At 52.9% G+C, this 19,879-nt stretch overlaps 1 long non-coding RNA gene across 1 annotated transcript; it reads right to left on the bottom strand.

The window, feature by feature from the left end:
• Nucleotides 1–6,586: 6,586 nt before the first annotated feature.
• LOC118476069 (uncharacterized) lies at nt 6,587–7,916 on the bottom strand. Its single transcript, XR_004855374.1, has 3 exons — nt 7,897–7,916; nt 7,708–7,798; nt 6,587–6,683 (listed from the first exon to the last, which is right to left on the bottom strand). It is a non-coding gene; the product is annotated as an uncharacterized lncRNA (long non-coding RNA).
• Nucleotides 7,917–19,879: the final 11,963 nt, after the last annotated feature.

Here is a 19,879-nt window from a genome sequence, read left to right as displayed (position 1 = left end):
ACTCATGACCTATGAACCCCTCAAGGTGTAGAGCACTCATGACCTACAAGCCCCTTGGACTGCGACACATTAATGGGCCACGCATCCTCTAGCCAACGGCACATTCATGACCTATCGAGACTAGCCCTAATTGCATAGGCCGCTAACAGGGTGCAACACATCAAGCCGCACCGAGCCCTAGGCTACGAAAGCCAGGGGTCGGCATAGCCAAAATGATGGCGCTTGGGACCACGCTGCTAGCACTATATGTAATAAAAAAATACGGGATAGTCTGGCGACTGCGAGCACACATGGCTTTACCACATGGTAACACGCCCAGTTTTACCATCGCCTGGTAGCTCCTTCCCAAGGAAGGCACCACAGGCCGACCCCCTCCTTAGCCTATAAAAGGAGGAGGTCATCCCCCGGACACATGAAGGTTCTTTGGCTCGGGCACTCAAGGGTTCTTTCTCTCGGATGGACAGCGCAAGGACAGACCCAGATGAGAAGACGCCCAGAAGACCAACGAATAGGAGGAGAACCTGGAGACCGAAGTCCATCCACCAAGCCAAGACTTAGCTAGGACTCCACCTTGTAACCTCCTCCACCACGAACAAGAGACTTGGGAGTCTCTCCTCCATCTCTCGCCTTCTTGTAACCCCTACTACGAGCTTTGATCATTAATGGTGCCGGTAGTGCAAGCTGCCGATGATTGGATGTAGGGACGTTCTGCCCGAACCAGTATAAATCTTGCACCGACCACACACAACATCTGGAGCCCAGAACATGTAGAATAAATTTAATTATCAGAGCAAGTTTTGAAACACCAACATTTGGTTTCAGGGGCTAAAGTTTAGTACACATCCCATCGAATGTTTGAATAGCTATTTCAAGTATTAAATATAGTCTAATTATAAAATTAATTATATAATTGAAGACTAAACAATGAGATAAATATATTAAGCCTAAATTAATATATGATTAGTAAATGGTTACTGTAGCATCATATGATTGAATCATAAACTAATTAAGTTTAATAGAGTCATCTTATCATTTAGTCCTCATCTCATTTGTGTAATTAGTTTTATAATTAGACTATATTTAATGCTTCTAAGTAGTATCAAACATTCGATGTGAAATGGACTAAAGTTTAAGTAAGAAGAAGCACTTGTATTAAACACAACATATGTGCTAAAGTTTAGCATTACATTTAAGAGTGCTAAAGTTTAGCAGGGTGCTAAACTTTAGCACTCTAAATATGACTATATTTGTAGGACGACTTTAATACAATACTTAGAGCAAGTATAATAAAGTGACGCAGGCGGGCTGCAAGAGAAGCCACGTCAAATTTATGGTGATGTGGGAGAAAGTGAAGAGAAGAGAGAGAAAAAGCGGGCTACTCCCTCCGGTATCCTATTAGTTGTCGTTTTGGACGAGGTTCGAGTTAAACTTATAAAATTTTGACTACAAATAGCTATTTTGCTATTTTGTTTTGATACCTAATATTTATATGCATCGATTTGTCATAAAAGTATTTTTATAAAAGTATAAATGTATTAAGGGTTTATGTACTTTAACAAAATATTGATCAAAGTTATATTTGGGAGGCCGTGTCGTTGTCCTAAACGACAACTAATAAGAAACCAGAGAGTGTACTCACTAGTAGCCAACGGAAAGTGAGTTGCCCGTGAACTCCAAGGCCCTATGTCTAAGAGATGGAGATGTGAACCCAAATTAAATGTATAGCTTGTATTGTGGGAGAGTTATTATATAAGTAAGCTTTTAGTTGACTATATATATATATAATATACTTAAAGCACCAGTTTCAACGGTCGTCCTGCATCAAGTTTTTCAAATACCCCCAAAAGTTCTACAAAATAAACCCGTTGTCCGCCGCCTCCCCACGGAGCACTACCCTTCCCCCAACTACTGCCCACTCCTACCGAGCTCTCCGTGTCTCCCTCCCCACGCCGCCTCGACCACGATCGTCCTCCACCACGCCCTAACTATCACTTTCTCTGGTGAGGATGTAGCAGCGTCCACAGGCTCGAAGGGCGCGCGACTCCGACACACGAGGGCTCGAAATTGACCCCGTCCGACCACGGGTTCCCTGGCACTCAGGCATACAGCCCCGTGGCACGGCCGAGCGGCTTTGGCGGGCTTTGCCGACCACAGTGTCCCGGCAAGGGGGCGCAGCCCCCCGCGTGCGTCCTCTGCTATGTTGCAGCCCCCGACGTGGGCGATCGACTTTGGCGGGCTTTGCGGGCCATGCAAAAGTATGTTTGTTTCACAACAAATGTGGCCATGAATTTGCCTTATTGTTGCTTGTCTGTCATCTTCTTTGTTTTTGATTCTGCTTGTACAAGGATCTTCTCCTTTCGTCAGGTAGTTGCAACAGGATGGGGCAATCCGACAAGGACAATTACACCAACGTATTCCAGCAATCCTCGTTCTTCAACTCCAGATCGGTGAGAGCGAAAGTGCTGATAATGTGTTTGCGTATGGAGCGAAAGCGAGAGATAAATGACAATAATGAAAACTTTGTACTCTTTATTGATGGCATACTTTGTTTATATAGATACAACTAGGTGAGTGCCCGTGCGTTGCAACGGAACCGTATAATAACACGATAACTTATGTACATATGTGTGTTATATTGTAATGAGAAAATGTTTCGAAATCCATTTGTGATCCTAACCATACATAAATTTTGTTATTTTAATCTAATAACATACATCTATTCCATGCCACAGATTTTTCTTCTTCTTCGTTCATCCGACCATGGTGCGTTTCCAGACCCGTTGCCTCACTGTTTCGCAGAGATTAGAAAAAAAAGTCACTACTCACATCAGTGCAGCTAGCAACGAAGGCCAAGCACTGCCACAGGGGCCGACAAGACCATGCCATACCTTGAGCCAGTTTGTTCTGGGTGGAACATCATTGCTTCGAAGCCTTTCTGTACGCCGCAAGGATTTTCTCCATCTGGTTCATCATCAAGATCAGTGTTGTTACCCACATAAATTTGCTAAGGCATGATTAACACAACATAACAGACCTGCATAAAAACCATAGGAAATAAGATGCCACGAACAAAAGGAAAAATCATAAATCCAATTGCAACTGGACTAATCTGTGATGCGAAGTCGTAAATGTTTGCACAGATCAGTCGAGCCCAAGCATAGAATAACAGTTTAGCAAAACCAAATATTGACCAAACATATCAATGGAAGCAACTTGAATATCGATTTAGCCTCCTCACCACATCCCCACAGGACGAATGCATGGAAATCAAAGCTCTATCTAGCACATATAGGTCCACCGCTTTGTCCTAAGGAATTGTCGATGTGAAACTCAGACCAAAATCAATAAGAACCTGCCAAGATACACCATTGATCTGTTTGTAATTGTTCACTTCGTAGCATCATGAAGCAAAGAAGACATACCAAACACAGAAAGCTCGGTGCATGACAAAAGCAAGAAGGCTTGGTGAACAATTACAAACAGAAGCGAAGGACTGCCTGCATATGTTGGAGGGATGCTCATTAAGGCAAGGAAATGTTGTTTACTTCAAAAACTACAACCGTGCAGCTGATTCAGAAATTGTAAAATGTCCGCACCATGTGTGCCGGCATCGGACAGCCACTTGACGAACATCCCGTTTCTTATCGTCGAGAGAATTGCTGCCTGCACAACCTAGATGAACGGTTAGTCTGGTGAGTTCTTTTTAGTAAGGGCAGATTGGTTACTGATGCGAAAATGTAACAGTAGTCAGCCACGCTAGGAAGGATACCCTAAATCCCTAGTAACACATAGAAAACTAACCTTTCGCCGCACAGTATAAATCTTTGGGTGAGGAAACGTCGAAAAGGCTACTAAACATTGTAATGTTGTCTCCTGCACAACCTAAGGGGAAAAGGTTGTTAAACTGACATACTAATTCGCACATGTAACAGAGGTACAATTAGTATGGATGGATTAATAAAAATAGCTGTAGGGTCACCATCATGTGAGGATAGGAAACAAGTTCACTAAGAACGCTGATTCTGATTTGGATGTTGTCCAGAATGCACTCTTTGTCTGGTTAGAAAAAAACTGAAGTTAATGACAAGATCAAATGCATTGCATTAGATCAATATCTTGAAGGACAATATCAAAGAGCACAAAAGTAATTTATCCATCTGGAGGCCACAACCTATATTAACATATAAACTAAAAGTTGGCGAGAATGTAAGAACAAAACAATAAAAATGGTCCAACCTTTTTCATCCATCAACATTCCAGAGAAGACAAGTAACAAACTGTACACCAGGTCCTTACCCCCAACATCCATACTTAATTTAGCTAAGCTATCAACCATACCAGTAAAATCTGCAAGATAGGGAATAATAAGTTAATTTGACTATGAATGCTAATATTACATGGACATATGTATATCATAATCAAAAGAGCTGTAACCTAGTGTGCTTCAGTTATAACTGCTGGTACTGGAGCATTGGAAATGATATGCCCAAAAGCTCGGTATAGTGCTAATCTGCAATTGATAAGGATTCTATCATTTTAAGAGATTATAATTGGGCAAGCTAACAATACACAAGCAGATCTTAAATTAGTAAATAAAACATATAAAATAGCCATCAAGATGCAATAGCAACCAATTGTTCTACCATATCATCTAATAATGATGTTACATGCAAGGAAAATCACTTCCTTTTTACATTGTGCAAGGAAGATGGTGTTATGTGGTTTTTGAACAGTTTCACTGCCTTCTTCGTTCGATAGGCGCAACCGTCGTTCCCATGATAAAACATATAATTACCCATCAAACTAGCTCTACAAGGATCTAGTCTTGATAAACTTTCGAATGGATGAATCAAATTGAATTATGGATGCTAAACTTTTGTATTTGAGATTGTAAAGCATCCACAAGGGCTAGGAGATCTTCTTGTTTGATGGCAGAAACAACTCGGCTCATGGCTTCTTTTATGCCGATGTCAGCATCTGCTGTTGAGATTGTAGCCATGGCTATATATGTCACTTGTTGATTCTATCATTCGCCTCAGGTAGCTGTGAATCCTTTACATACTGCCTTAGTCATCAATCACAGTAAAGTTCAGGTTAGTGCTATCGCCTAAAAGGAATTAAAGCATGAGCAAAGCAATTTAAAATTATTTTCCACCCCCAAATTATTCAGATCCTGAATCATAATGCAGCTAGTGATGGAGGATCTAGATGAGAACGAATAGGCAGTTATGGTATAAACAGTGCCAGACATATTGCAGCTAGTTATGGTATTTAAGTGTTCCATTGCTTAATGGTTTAGCTGGGAACGAATAGGCAGTAATGTCAGATATAGCTAAACTGACGTTTTAGAGGTACATGTTAATAGAAAAATATCTACATTTTATTCCACTGATTCATTTCAACAGCAGGCTTGAGCACCTATAAGTCTCGGCGCGGCCTCCACTTGGATCAACACGCAGGTGAAGAGATAAAGCAAAGCCTCTAGAACTGCAAGGTGAAGAGATCCAAGATGAATAGATCCAAATGGCCATAAATAGTGCCAAAGAACCAGATGCCATTGATGAGGAAGGTCACTCAGACCAAGGAAGGGATGATTCAGCTATAGATTGTAATGCTCAATAGATATGGTTTTATAAGTACACAATCATGTTAAGATGTAAGCAAAACACTGTATATAAGTTATGTTGTATCGTTCTTAAACTCTAAAACCATAGAAATTTCTCTTCTGAAGATAGAGCACATGCCAAAATGAAACTGACCTCAAGGCAGACTGAGCAGTAGCTGCTATGAGCTACCAAAGCATACAACTGAAAAGAAATGTACATCGTGTTGAGACTGAACTAAAAGAAGCAAAACTAGTATTTCTCCCTTTTCCATTTCTTAATAATACTTACATTTATACTAACATTAAAGGTTAGGTCCCGAGACAAGCACCAAGTAGAATACTCACATCTTTCCAGCTATGGTAAAAAAATGAATGCAACCGCTCTAGCTTCAGCAAGGATCAACATACGACCAATAAAGCATACTTTTTTAGAAGTAAAAGAAAACAATCATGAATTAATACTATGACCCTATCATTATAAAATGTCAAGTGTATTGGATGAAACATTTTTGGGTTGCAGAAATAGTGATAACCTTATTGCCTCTGCTACTGTTGTTCTATAAAAATTAAGATCGGCGTTCAGAGTAGCATATAATCAAAATTTGTTGGTTCACATGTTCACGTACTAATAAAAGCATCTGAATTTAATGTTTAGCATAATTCCAAGTACTATGTATGTGCTTGTGCGTTGCCGCATGAGTTAAAAATTAGTATAAAATATAGATATAGAACGATAAATATCACTGTGATATGCACCGCACAAGAACAATTAGGAACATTTAACACATTGGCATGTAGCAGGTAGCAATACACATAAAATAAATGAAAGATTCAAGCTCTATTTTTATTACCGGCAAACAAATACCTAGGATATATAAAGTTTGTTTTCTCAGTTCCATTCATGTGATCCTTGAGAAGTTGAGGACGATGATACTCCAGCCTCCATCAGTATAAGTTCCTTGGCACCCTCTTTGGTCACCTTTGTTCGCTCAAACTCTAATTCCATTTATATTATTGGCTGGCATGACGGTTCTCTCTCTGCTTTTGCAAGGCCTTTAAAATATGGATCAGCCAGTGCCTGATTGTACATCAATGACAACAAAAACATCACTTGTGAATTTTAAGGTATAATAATGGTTGTTTCTCCTCATGCTACTCAAGTACCTCATTGCCCTCTCATTCCGAACATATAGTAGCAAAAGGATCAATGCTTGCCATTTGGAACAGTTTAGTTGAACATTAAGCATGAATGAGAAAGCATACTCTGGGAACTGTATGAGTACCCAGGAGATCAGTCATCAAATCCAACTGGTCGACCACATTTTTTCCAAGGAAACAAAGGCTTCCGAGTTAAAATCTCCGCAAAAATGCAGACGGTGAATACTGCACAGAACAATGAAATGAAAATGAGATACTGAATTCAACAGCACAAAAAGAAAAAAATGATAGGATAAAGCTGAAATAACATTAGTCCCTAAGGAGAACTGCAGGCTACTGTAAATGGTAATTCCCACACCTAACCAGCCACTCCTATAGTTAATGAGTTAATTTGTGACTTCCTCTGCAAGCGATACCTACTATATCTATGCCTAAGTTAGTACCAGATACAGATAGTGACAAATGAGAGTTTGAAAGCGCATCCCCTTGCCCCAGCTGGTCGGCTGTATTTAGATACAAAGTTAAAAACAATCAGGCAAAACTCAGTTCCTTTCTTCATTAGATATATAATTTACAACTGTACCATTTCATTTGACGAATAGAGAAATGCCTAATACATATTGATGCCATATGTTCAGAGTTGATCGATGTATCATTGTACAGTACACTTAACTACATTTGTATATGAATAATTGACCCGACAGGCTGCCTATGAGGTGTATAATCTAATAATCCCAAAAATGTTTGTTCAATCAGCTCATCCCTGCCTCTAATAATATAGCCCATTGCTGGCATCCAAGTCGACCCAGTTTAGACTTTAGACACCATTGCTTTGACTCTAATATAACTATCTTGAAGTCTACTGGTATATTATTCTAAATGAGCTCATCCATCTACATATACAATCTCTCTAGCATCACAAATGTAAGTTAGACGATACATACCATTTCACAAGCTTTATAGGGTGGGGTCAGCTACTTAGACTTCAGCTGGAGACCATGAAGGTTAGCAGCTATCTTCTTTCCCTTTTATTTTCTGCTGCAAGAATTTGTGCGATTTTGCACCTTAAAAAGAACATATTTTCTAAGAGAGAATCTCATGTGGACATGATTTGCAGAAGAGAGGAACGCTACCATCTCGCACTAAACCTTGCTCCATGAACTTCGATTGAATCCGTTCATCCCGAAATATCCCTGCAAAAATTGGCTCCACATGCCTTTGAACACAATTTTAAACCAGACCAAATAATGCACAAATTATTTACCTTCAAAAACAATTTCAGAACAGCCTCGACAAACTCGAAATTATTACTTAAGGAAAGTTCATGAATGAAATCAGTGTGAGCATTGTTCTCACCTGCTGGGGGGCGAGTTCCTCACTCTATAGATGAGTGTCGACATCACCTCGGCCTAATCTTAATGCAAGCAACAAATGTGGACCGTGAGGACGGACAGACAGATCAAATTGAAGCACAAGCTAACTTAGAGAGAACATTGAATAATCATGTGGTAGCAGTTGTTTTGATCGATCATAGTCAGTCACTGGGATATTTGAATAATCACTGCTGCTTCATTACTCTTCCAAACAGGGGTTATAGGAGCCATTTTATAAAACTTTGAAATATCTTCATACAAAATTCCCATGGAACTGTGATCTCTGAATGTTGGCAGAATCCTTAGCTCTTTTAATTGTTGAGATCACAGTTCAGAATATTTGAAAACCTCACAAGCTTTGTAGCAACATCACCATCAACTTGTGTGTAAATAGCAGAATATACTCATGATCGATGAAGCAGATAAGCATGATGACATACTCATGATCGACGTAGCAGAATCACCATCACCTTGTGTCATGTCCATGCTCTGGCTTTTAAAAAAAGATAAATACAAACTTATTCCCACCCTTGTTGTCGGCGTTTCGAGACAGGGGGGTCCCTAAGCCGACGAGTGAGTGTGCTGCGTGCCCCAGCCCAGATGGGTCGAGCGCGTGGGCGAGCGCGAAGGGGGGAGAGGCGAGGTGGCCGGAGTCGAGCGTGAGAGAGGTGGAAGTCCCGCGGCCTTCGTGTTCGTCCCGCGCCCAGGTCGGGTGCGCTTGCAGTAGGGGGGTTACAAGCGTCCACGCGGGTGAGGGAAGCGAGCGGCCCCAAGAGAGCGCCTGTCCCGTCCTCGGTCCCGTGCGGCCAACCTCCTCTAAGAAGGCCCTGGTCCTCCCTTTTATAGTCGTAAGGAGAGGATCCAGGTGTACAATGGGGGGTGTAGCAGAGTGCTACGTGTCTAGCGGAGAGAGCTAGCGCCCTAGGTACATGCCAATGTGGCAGCCGGAGAGGTCTTGGCACCTTGCTGGCGTGATGTCGTGGCTGTCGGAGGTGCGACGGAGCCTGGCGGAGGGACAGCTGTTGGAGCGGTCGAATCCTTGCTGACGTCGCCCTGCTTCCGTAAGAGAGCTGGGGGCCGCCGTCGTCACAGAGCTTGTGGAGCGCCATCATTGCCCATCCGGCGGAGCTGGCCGGATGGGACGCCGGTCTTGTTCTCCGTGACCCAAGTCGATTCGGGGTAGGACGATGATGGCGCTCCCTGTTGACGTGGCGGGTCTGTGCCCTAGGCAGGGTGACGTGGGGGCTCCTCCGAAGCCGAGGTTGAGTCTGTCTTCTGTTGCCGAGGCCGAGTCCGAGCCATGGGGTTGGGCGAGGCGGAGGTTGTTCGGCCGAGGCCAGGGCGGAGGCCGAGCCCTGGGGTCGGGCGAGGCGGAGTTTTGTCGTCTTCCGGGTCTTAGCCCGAGTCCGAGCCCTGGGGTTGGGCGGAGCGGAGTTCGCCGTCTTCCGGGTCTTAGCCCGAGTCCGAGCCCTGGGGTCGGGCGGAGCGGAGTTCGCCGTCTTCCGGGTCTTAGCCCGAGTCCGAGCACTGGGGTCGGGCAGAGCGGAGTTCGCCGTCTTCCGGGTCTTAGCCCGAGTCCGAGCCCTGGGGTCGGGCGGAGCGGAGTTCGCCGTCTTCCGGGTCTTAGCCCGAGTCCGAGCCCTGGGGTCGGGCGGAGCGGAGTTCGCCGTCTTCCGGGTCTTAGCCCGAGTCCGAGCCCTGGGGTCGGGCGGAGCGGAGTTCGCCGTCTTCCGGGTCTTAGCCCGAGTCCGAGCCCTGGGGTCGGGCGGAGCGGAGTTCGCCGTGGCGCCTTTGGCAAGGCCTGACTGCCTGTCAGACTCACTCTGTCGAGTGGCACCGCAGTCGGAGTGGCGCAGGCGGCGCTGTCCTTCTGTCAGACTGGTCAGTGGAGCGGTGGAGTGACGGCGGTCACTTCGGCTCTGCCGGGGGGGCGCGTGTCAGGATAAAGGTGTTAGGCCACCTTTGCGTTAAATGCTCCTGCAACTTGGTCAGTCGGTGTGGCGATTTAGTCAGGGTTGCTTCTGAGCGAAGCCAAGGCCTCGGGCGAGCCGGTGATGTGTCCGCCGTAAAAAGGGGGGCCTCGGGCGAGATGGAAGTCTTTCGAGGTCGGCTGCCCTTGGCCGAGGCTAGGCTCGGGTGAAGCGTGATCGAGTCACTCGTGTGGACTGATCCCTGACTTAATCGTACCCATCAGGCCTTTGCAGCTTTATGCTGATGGGGGTTACCAGCTGAGAATTAGGCGTCTTGAGGGTACCCCTAATTATGGTCCCCGACAGTAGCCCCCGAGCCTCGAAGGGAGTGTTAGCACTCGCTTGGAGGCTTTCGTCGCACTTTTTTGCAAGGGGACCAGCCTTTCTCGGTTGCATTTTGTTCCGGTGGGTGCGCGCGAGCGCACCCGCCGGGTGTAGCCCCCGAGGCCTCGGAGGAGTGGTTACACTCCTTCGAGGTCTTAATACCTCGCGTAATGCTTCGGCTGGTCTGGTCGTTCCCTCATGCGAACTGGCCGTAGCCCGGGTGCACGGTCGGGGCCCAAGCTCTCGGGCTGGTATGTTGACGCTGTCAACGGTTTGGCCAGAGCCGGTTTTTGCGAGAGCAGCCCCCGAGCCTCTGCACAGGGCGAGAGGACGATCAGGGACAGACTCGACTTTTTGCATACGCCCCTACGTCGCCTTTCTGCAAGGAGGAGGGGGGGAGTGCGCCATGTTACCCTCGATGGGCACCGAACATGGTGTCTCCGGTGAGCTGCAAGCGGGTAATCCGAGTGGACGTCCGTGCCCCGTTCGTTGGGGGTCGGCTAGGGGCCCAGAGGCACGCCCAAAAGTACCTGCGGGTGATTTGCCGGACCCGGTCCCCTGGCGACGGGGTCCGAGGGCTCGATGCCTCCCTCCGATGGGATTCCGTTACAAGATCGTTCCCGCTGGTCTCGGAAATGTCCTAGGGTACCTCGGGAGCGCAGCCCGAGCCTCGGTTATGTATCGAACGTACCCCTGGTCATCCCTCGCTCGGTGTCTGAGGCGACTGTGAACCCTTCGGGGGCCAGCCTTCGAACCCCTGATCAGTAATGGGCGCGGAGCCCGAGTAGCCTGAGGCGGCCATGGAACCCTTCGGGGGGCTGGCCTTCGAACCCCTGACCAGTAGTGGGTGTCGGGCCCACGCGATCTGAGGCGACTGTTGAACCCTTCGGAGGGCCAGTCTTCGAACCCCTGATCAGTAGGGGGGCTCGGAGCCCGGTCCCTTCGCGGAGAAGGATCCTTTTCGGGGTATCCCCCTTTCCCGGTCCCTGTTGCAAGAGATAGAGAAAGAGGAAAAAGGAAAAGGATACGAAATCGAACGACGTGGCGTACCTTTTCTGACGCGGTTATTACGGCGAAGGTGAGGCGTCGCGCGCTCCTCCCATCAGAGGCGCCGCCTGTCCCGCCGCGGAGTTAATGCGACGGGGCGAGTGGTTGGCGGGGCGGCCGTTGCGCGTGCGCGATCCGTTCGAGGAACGGGTCACGGGTGCACCGTCTTCACACCGTGGGAGGAGGCTCTCTTGCTGTCCCAGGATGAGACGTGAGCCTGGCTGACGACGTGACTGCTGCGCTCGCCCGCCTGCCACCGCCATTACTGCCGGCCCACTTTCGGTCGCTTTGACCAACGCGCCAGGCTGACGCTTGCTGGGTCGCCTCGAGTCGCGGCATAGGCTCCGCAACCGAAGAGGCGCGACGGTGGCACAAGTGGCGGTGCGGTTGCTTGCATGCAGCAACTGGCGCGCCGGTTGCTTGACGCGTGGGCCTGGGCTTCCAAGCTGGCGTGTCAGAAGTCGGAGAAGCGCGTCCACCTGGCGCGGTTGCATGCCGCCTGCATGGCTGCCCGCCCCTTCCGCCCGTTGGTCTGGGCAAAAGTGGGGGGTCGCTTGTAACCGCTGGACGGTCGTGCGTACCACGCGCGGCGGTTTGGCTTCTTCTGCCCTGAGCTGGTTTGCATGACATGCGGGACCCAGCCCCCGAGTCGCAGGGGAGGGCCTTGGAGCGTGTTGGAGAAGACTCAGCCCGTGGCGTCTGGGGGCGCACGTAGGGAGAGTTGCCTTTAAAAGGAGGGAGACTCCTTTCAGAAGGCAACCGTGTCTTCTTCCTCCCTTATGCATCGTGTCTTTCCATCCTCCAAGCCCCCGGATGGGGGGTATCCGCCGCCTTTCCGCCTCCTCGTTGGAGGAACGCAACTCCATGGGAGTTGGTACCTTTCAACCATCGTTCGGCTTCAAGGATTTTCATCACGCAGCCTGGCCACACCCCGCCACCGGCGGTCACCCAAGATCGTTCAGCCATCGTTGTGGTTAGAACGGGCGGCAGCGAGCCGCTCATCGTTCCTCTGTTACTCCGCAGGCCTCCCCCCTCGGAGTGGGGTTGTTCGTACCTGCGGAGGGGAACCGGAGTTCCGTTTGTGATGGCATCTCGAATGCCGGTGAGTTTGTTCATTGCGGCTGTCGGGGCCTGAACATGTATGTATTTTCGGCACGGAGCCGTGTTTTTTCCTCATTTTCGAGCACTAAGTCTCGTCTGTTGATTATCTGAACCGCTTTACCGAGCATGAGTCGCCCCGTGTCAAGGTGACGAGTGAGGTATCCGTATCCCGGAGGCGTAGGAATCCCTCGGCCCGATCGGCCTTGTTGTCTAGGGCTCCTCTAGCTTAGTTAAAGAGACCCCTCGGCCGCCCTTCGATGAGCCGAGGCCAGGGGTAGCGATATCAGTATGAACAGAGGCGGAGTTGGCTCGAGAATGGGAACCTGGTTGGCCGGAGCCTAGCCGTGTTGTCCGTCAGCGGAGCCAACGCCACAGTCGATCAGCCGAGGCCTCGGGTCGGGCTGGCGCCCTTGGAAGCCGGTTGCCCGAGGCCCCAGGGGTAAACGGCCGAGCCGCCTGCTCGGGCCGGATTCCCGGAGGAGTTCCTGGACCGCGTCGCCGTCCGAGGCCTGGTCGGACTTTGCTGAAGACGTCGTCGATGCCGAGGGTGCTACGGCTCCCTTCAGCGTGAAGACCCGAGCCTGCAGGATCAGATCGTCTTGTAGCATGTGCCTTCTGCGGCCGCCGAGGCCAGAAAACACACCCTCGCCGTGCTCGCGAAGCTGCGTCTTTCTTCCTCTTGTTTCGAGCATCTGGACTCTCTGTCGGTAACAGGGATGTTTGTGTGAGCGAGAGTTGCTTCTCGCGGAAGGGACGAGTGAGGTATCCGTATCCCAGAGGCGTGGGAATCCCTCGGCTCGGTCGGCCTTGCCGCTTACGTGTACTTTCACTCGTCCATGAGGCCCTGTCCCCGACTTAGTCGAGAAAGCTTGAAGGACTGCTTCGGCAGGAGAGCTTCCGAACGTGAAGACTTGTTCGGTCCACGGAGTCGCTTTATCCGAGCGCGAGTTACTTATCGCAGAAGGTGATGAGTGAGGTATCCGTATCCCGGAGGCGTAGGAGTCCCTCGGCTCGGTCAGCCTTGGCTGCTTACGTGTACTCCGTCGTTTCCAGGATCCGCTTTCCGAAGTAGTCAAGAAGCACGAAAGTAATCCTGCTAAAAAGAGATCCTTTTTCGAGGAAAAATTCGGCGCAGAGGGGGTCTCCCCCCTTTTAGCCCCCGAGGGAGGGTCGGGCTTTGCCGAGGCTAGGTCGACCCTTCCTTGACGACTAAACTTTGCGTAGGTGCGAGGTATATGAACAACTTGGAAACATCTTAAGGGTAGAAGCGACGTAGCTGTTTGATGTTCCAAGCGTTGCCGTAGATCTCGCCTTGATTGTTGGCAAGCTTGTATGTTCCGGGCTTCAGAACTTTGGCGATGACGAATGGCCCTTCCCAGGGGGGCGTGAGCTTGTGCCTCCCTCGGGCGTCTTGCCGCAGCCGAAGCACCAGATCGCCCACCTGGAGGTCTCGGGACCGGACCCCTCGGGCGTGGTAGCGTCGCAGGGACTGCTGGTACCGCGCCGAGTGTAGTAAGGCCCTGTCCCGAGCCTCCTCCAGCTGGTCCAGCGATTCTTCTCGGCTAGCTTGGTTGCTTTGATCGGTGTAGGCCCTCGTCCTCGGGGAGCCGTATTCCAGGTCAGTGGGCAAGATAGCTTCAGCCCCGTAGATCAGGAAAAACGGCGTGAAACCCGTGGCACGACTCGGCGTCGTCCTTAGGCTCCAGACCACCGAGGGGAGTTCCTTCATCCACCGCTTGCCGAACTTGTTGAGGTCGTTGTAGATCCGAGGCTTGAGCCCTTGTAGAATCATGCCGTTGGCACGCTCCACTTGCCCATTCGACATGGGATGAGCCACGGCGGCCCAGTCCACCCGGATATGGTGATCCTCGCAAAAATCCAAGAATTTTTTGCCGGTGAACTGGGTGTCGTTGTCGGTGATAATGGAGTTCGGGACCCCGAAGCGATGGATGATGTTGGTGAAGAACGCCACCGCCTGCTCGGACCTGATGCTGTTCAGAGGTCGGACCTCGATCCACTTGGAGAATTTGTCGATGGCGACCAGCAGGTGCGTGTAGCCCCCGGGCGCCTTCTGCAAGGGACCGACGAGGTCCAGACCCCATACAGCGAAGGGCCAGGTGATGGGTATCGTCTGCAGAGCCTGAGCGGGCAGGTGGGTCTGCTTCGCATAGAATTGGCACCCTTCGCAGGTGCGGACAATTCTAGTGGCGTCAGCCACCGCCGTTGGCCAGTAGAAGCCTTGTCGGAAAGCATTCCCGACAAGGGCTCGGGGCGCTGCGTGATGGCCGCGATCTTCTCCGGGTTGGCTTCAATGCCTCGCTCGGAGACGATGAACCCTAGGAGCATGCCTCGGGGCACCCCGAAGACACACTTCTCAGGATTGAGCTTGACTCCTTTTGCCTTGAGACATCGGAATGTCACTTCAAGGTCGGAGAGGAGGTCGGAAGCCTTCCTTGTCTTGACTACGATGTCATCGACGTAGGCCTCGACTGTGCGACCGATGTGTTCGCCGAACACATGGTTCATGCACCGCTGGTACGTCGCGCCCGCATTCCTCAAACCGAACGGCATGGTGACGTAGCAGTACATGCCGAACGGCGTGATGAAAGAAGTCGCGAGCTGGTCGGACTCTTTCATCCGGATCTGGTGATACCCTGAGTAGGCATCGAGGAAGGACAGGGTTTCGCACCCAGCGGTGGAATCCACGATTTGATCGATGCGAGGCAGAGGGTAGGGAACCTTCGGACATGCTTTGTTGAGACCAGTGTAGTCCACACACATCCGCCATTTCCCCCCTTTCTTCCTCACAAGCACAGGGTTGGCAAGCCATTCGGGATGGAATACCTCTTTGATGAACCCTGCTGCCATTAGCTTGTGGATCTCTTCGCCAATCACTCTGCGCTTCTCCTCGTCGAATCGGCGCAGAGACTGCCTGACGGGTCGGGCTTCGGCCCGAATATCCAGCGAGTGCTCGGCGACATCCCTCGGTATGCCGGGCATGTCCGAGGGACTCCACGCAAAGACGTCGGCGTTTGCGCGGAGAAAGTCGACGAGCACTGCTTCCTATTTGGGGTCGAGCCCGGAACCGATCCGGACCCGCTTGGTGGTGTCGCCGCTGGGGTCAAGAGGGACGGCCTTAACCGTCTCTGCTGGCTCAAAGTTGCCGGCATGGCGCTTCACGTCTGGCACCTCCTTGGAGAGGTTCTCCAGGTCGGCGATGAGGGCCTCGGACTCGGCGAGGGCCTCGGCGTACTCCACGCACTCCACGTCGCATTCGAACGCGTGTTTGTATGTGGGGCCGACGGTGATGACCCCGTTGGGGCCCGACATCTTGAGCTTCAGGTAGGTGTAGTTGGGGACGGCCATGAACTTCGCGTAGCACGGCCTCCCTAGTACGGCGTGGTAGGTTCCTCGGAACCCGACCACCTCGAACGTCAGGGTCTCCCTTCGGAAGTTGGAGGGCGTCCCGAAGCAGACGGGGAGGTCGAGTCGCCCGAGGGGCTGGACGCGCTTCCCAGGGATGATCCCGTGGAAGGGCACAGCGCCTGCTCGGACGGAGGACAGATCGACGCGCAGGAGCTTGAGGGTCTCGGCGTAGATGATGTTGAGGCAGCTGCCCCCATCCATCAGGACCTTGGTGAGCCTGACATTGCCGATAACGGGGTCGGCGACGAGCGGGTATTTCCCCGGGCTCGGCACATGGTCGGGGTGGTCGGCCTGGTCGAAGGTGATGGGCTTGTCGGACCAGTCTAGGTAGACTGGCGCCGCCACCTTCACCGAGTAGACCTCCCAGCGCTCTTGCTTGCGATGCCGAGCCGAGGCGTTCGCCGCATGCCCTCCATAGATCATGAAGCAGTCGCGGACCTCGGGGAACCCTCCTGCTTGGTGATCTTCGTTCTTGTCGTCGTCGCGGGCCCTGCCACCCTCGGCGGGTGGCCCGGCCCTGTGGAAGTGACGCCGAAGCATAACGCACTCCTCGAGGGTGTGCTTGACGGGCCCCTGATGGTAGGGGCACGGCTCCTTGAGCATCTTGTCGAAGAGGTTTGCACCTCCGGGGGGCTTCCAAGGGTTCTTGTACTCGGCGGCGGCGACAAGGTCCGCGTCAGCGGCGTCGCGTTTCGATTGCGACTTCTTCTTGCCTTTCTTCTTGGCGCCGCGCGGAGCAGACGCCTCGGGATCCTCTTCCGATGGGTGGCCCTGGGGCTGCTTGTCCTTTCGGAAGATAGCCTCGACCGCCTCCTGGCCAGAGGCGAACTTGGTGGCGATGTCCATCAGCTCGCTCGCCCTGGAGGGGGTCTTGCGACCCAGCTTACTCACCAGGTCGTGGCAAGTGGTGCCGGCGAGGAACGCGCCGATGACATCCGAGTCGGTGATGTTGGGCAGCTCGGTGCGCTGCTTCGAGAATCGCCGGATGTAGTCCCGGAGCGACTCCCCCGGCTGTTGCCGGCAGCTTCGAAGGTCCCAGGAATTCCCGGGGCACACGTATGTGCCCTGGAAATTGCCAGCGAAGGCTTGGACCAAGTCGTCCCAGTTGGAGATCTGCCCCGGAGGCAGGTGCTCCAACCAGGCGCGAGCAGTGTCGGAGAGGAACAGGGGGAGGTTACGGATGATGAGGTTGTCGTCGTCCGTCCCACCCAGTTGGCAGGCAAGGCGGTAGTCCGCGAGCCACAGTTCCGGTCTCGTTTCCCCCGAGTACTTCGTGATAGTAGTCGGGGGTCGGAACCGGGTCGGGAATGGCGCCCGTCGGATGGCCCGACTGAAGGCCTGCGGACCGGGTGGTTCGGGCGAGGGACTCCGATCCTCCCCGCTGTCGTAGCGCCCCCCACGCCTGGGGTGGTAGCCTCGGCACACCCTTTCGTCGAGGTGGGCCCGACGGTCGCGTCGATGGTGCTCGTTGCCGAGGTGGCCCGGGGCCGCAGGCGCGGTGTTGCGCGTGCGCCCGGTGTAGACCGAGGCTTCCCGCATGAATCGGGAAGTCGCGGCATGAGGTTCCGAGGGATATCCCTGCCTTCGGGAGGTAGTGCTCTCGGCCCGTCGGGCCGCAGCGCCTTCTAGGAGATTCTTGAGCTCTCCCTGGATTCGCCGACCCTCGGTGGTTGATGGCTCCGGCATCGCGCGGAGGAGCATCGCTGCGGCTGCCAGGTTCTGACCAACCCCGCTGGATGCGGGCGGCGGCCTGACCCTGACATCGTTGGCGACGCGGTGCTGGAGACCTTGGGGCAGGTGACGTATTTCTCCGGCCAGGGGTTGGCCCGCCCATGCCTGCCCGACGTCCCGACGGATCGGCTCAAGCGCTCCTGTTCCCTCGTTGAGCCTGGCCTGCGCCTCGCGGACTTGCTCGAGTTGTGGGTCGTAACCCCCCGCCGGAGCGGGGACCACAGCTAGCTCCCGTGGGATGTCGGCGCGAGGCACTGGCCTAGGAAGATCACCGTCCTCCGGCATGCCGAGATGGTTGCCTTCGGAGGGATCCCCTAGCTCGATGTGGAAACATTCGCGGCTTGGGCCGCAGCTCTCGTCGCCGGGCTGCGGCTTCCGTCGGAACAGTCGGATAGGCAGTAGTCACATGCGGTCATGAAGTCCTGCATGACACTGGGGTTGCCAAGTCCAGAGAAATCCCAACAGATGCTGGGATCGTCTTCTTCCTCGGACCCAGAGGGCCCGTAGGTCGAGACGTCCGTCAGCCGGTCCCAAGGCGACCGCATACGAAACCCCAGTGGGGTTGCACTCGCCTCAATGAGAGCGCCCGCCAAAGCGAGGTCGTTTGGCGGGTTGAGGCCGAGTCGAAATGACGTAAGATGGGAGTTAGTCGGTACCTTTTGGTCGACGAGGAGCGACGTAGTCACATCGGGGACTGGTTGCACCGTCATCTCAGGTACGAGGGCGACGTCCTGCAGGCTTTCCGCGAGCGCGCCGGCGTCGTCTTCTTGCTTGGGGTCAGCGTGTCGTGGGGGGACGGCGCTTGCCTTCGTCTTGAACGCGAGGTCGACGTCCGGCGTGCCTTCCGTCGGAGCGTCGGGGGCGTCGATTCGCTCGACGGCCAACGAAGCGCGGCCTCCCGCTTGGCCTTGATGGCCCCGCCTCCTCCTCCGTTGGCGGGGGAGAGAACGGAGCGAGCTTGAAGGTTGCTCTTCCACCACGCGGGGAAGATGTCGTCGATTCCGCCGCCGGCGGGCGGGTTGTCGGCCGCCATTGTCGTTGTCGCGCGGCGGTGGAAGAAGTATCATGTCGTAGCTGCCGTCGAAGGACATGAACTCAAGAGTCCCGAAACGAAGCACCGCCCCGGGCCGGAGAGGTTGCTGGAGACTGCCCATCTGGAGCTTGACGGGGAGCTGTTCGTCAGCACGCAGCAGGCCCCTACCTGGCGCGCCAACTGTCGGCTTTTCGAGACAGGGGGGTCCCTAAGCCGACGAGTGAGTGTGCTGCGTGCCCCAGCCCAGATGGGTCGAGCGCGTGGGCGAGCGCGAAGGGGGGAGAGGCGAGGTGGCCGGAGTCGAGCGTGAGAGAGGTGGAAGTCCCGCGGCCTTCGTGTTCGTCCCGCGCCCAGGTCGGGTGCGCTTGCAGTATGGGGGTTACAAGCGTCCACGCGGGTGAGGGAAGCGAGCGGCCCCAAGAGAGCGCCTGTCCCGTCCTCGGTCCCGCGCGGCCAACCTCCTCTAAGAAGGCCCTGGTCCTCCCTTTTATAGTCGTAAGGAGAGGATCCAGGTGTACAATGGGGGTGTAGCAGAGTGCTACGTGTCTAGCGGAGAGAGAGCTAGCGCCCTAGGTACATGCCAATGTGGCAGCCGGAGAGGTCTTGGCACCTTGCTGGCGTGATGTCGTGGCTGTCGGAGGTGCGACGGAGCCTGGCGGAGGGACAGCTGTTGGAGCGGTCGAATCCTTGCTGACGTCGCCCTGCTTCCGTAAGAGAGCTGGGGGCCGCCGTCGTCACAGAGCTTGTGGAGCGCCATCATTGCCCATCCGGCGGAGCTGGCCGGATGGGACGCCGGTCTTGTTCTCCGTGACCCGAGTCGATTCGGGGTAGGACGATGATGGCGCTCCCTGTTGACGTGGCGGGTCTGTGCCCTAGGCAGGGTGACGTGGGGGCTCCTCCGAAGCCGAGGTTGAGTCTGTCTTCTGTTGCCGAGGCCGAGTCCGAGCCATGGGGTCGGGCGAGCCGGAGGTCGTTCGGCCGAGGCCAGGGCGGAGTCCGAGCCCTGGGGTCGGGCGAGGCGGAGTTTCGTCGTCTTCCGGGTCTTAGCCCGAGTCCGAGCCCTAGGGTTGGGCGGAGCGGAGTTCGCCGTCTTCCGGGTCTTAGCCCGAGT

This window comes from Zea mays, chromosome 1 (assembly GCF_902167145.1).
Source record: "Zea mays cultivar B73 chromosome 1, Zm-B73-REFERENCE-NAM-5.0, whole genome shotgun sequence".
NCBI lineage: Eukaryota > Viridiplantae > Streptophyta > Magnoliopsida > Poales > Poaceae > Zea > Zea mays.
Note: the sequence above shows the minus strand (reverse complement) of the source record. Positions and strands in the feature narration are given on the sequence as shown.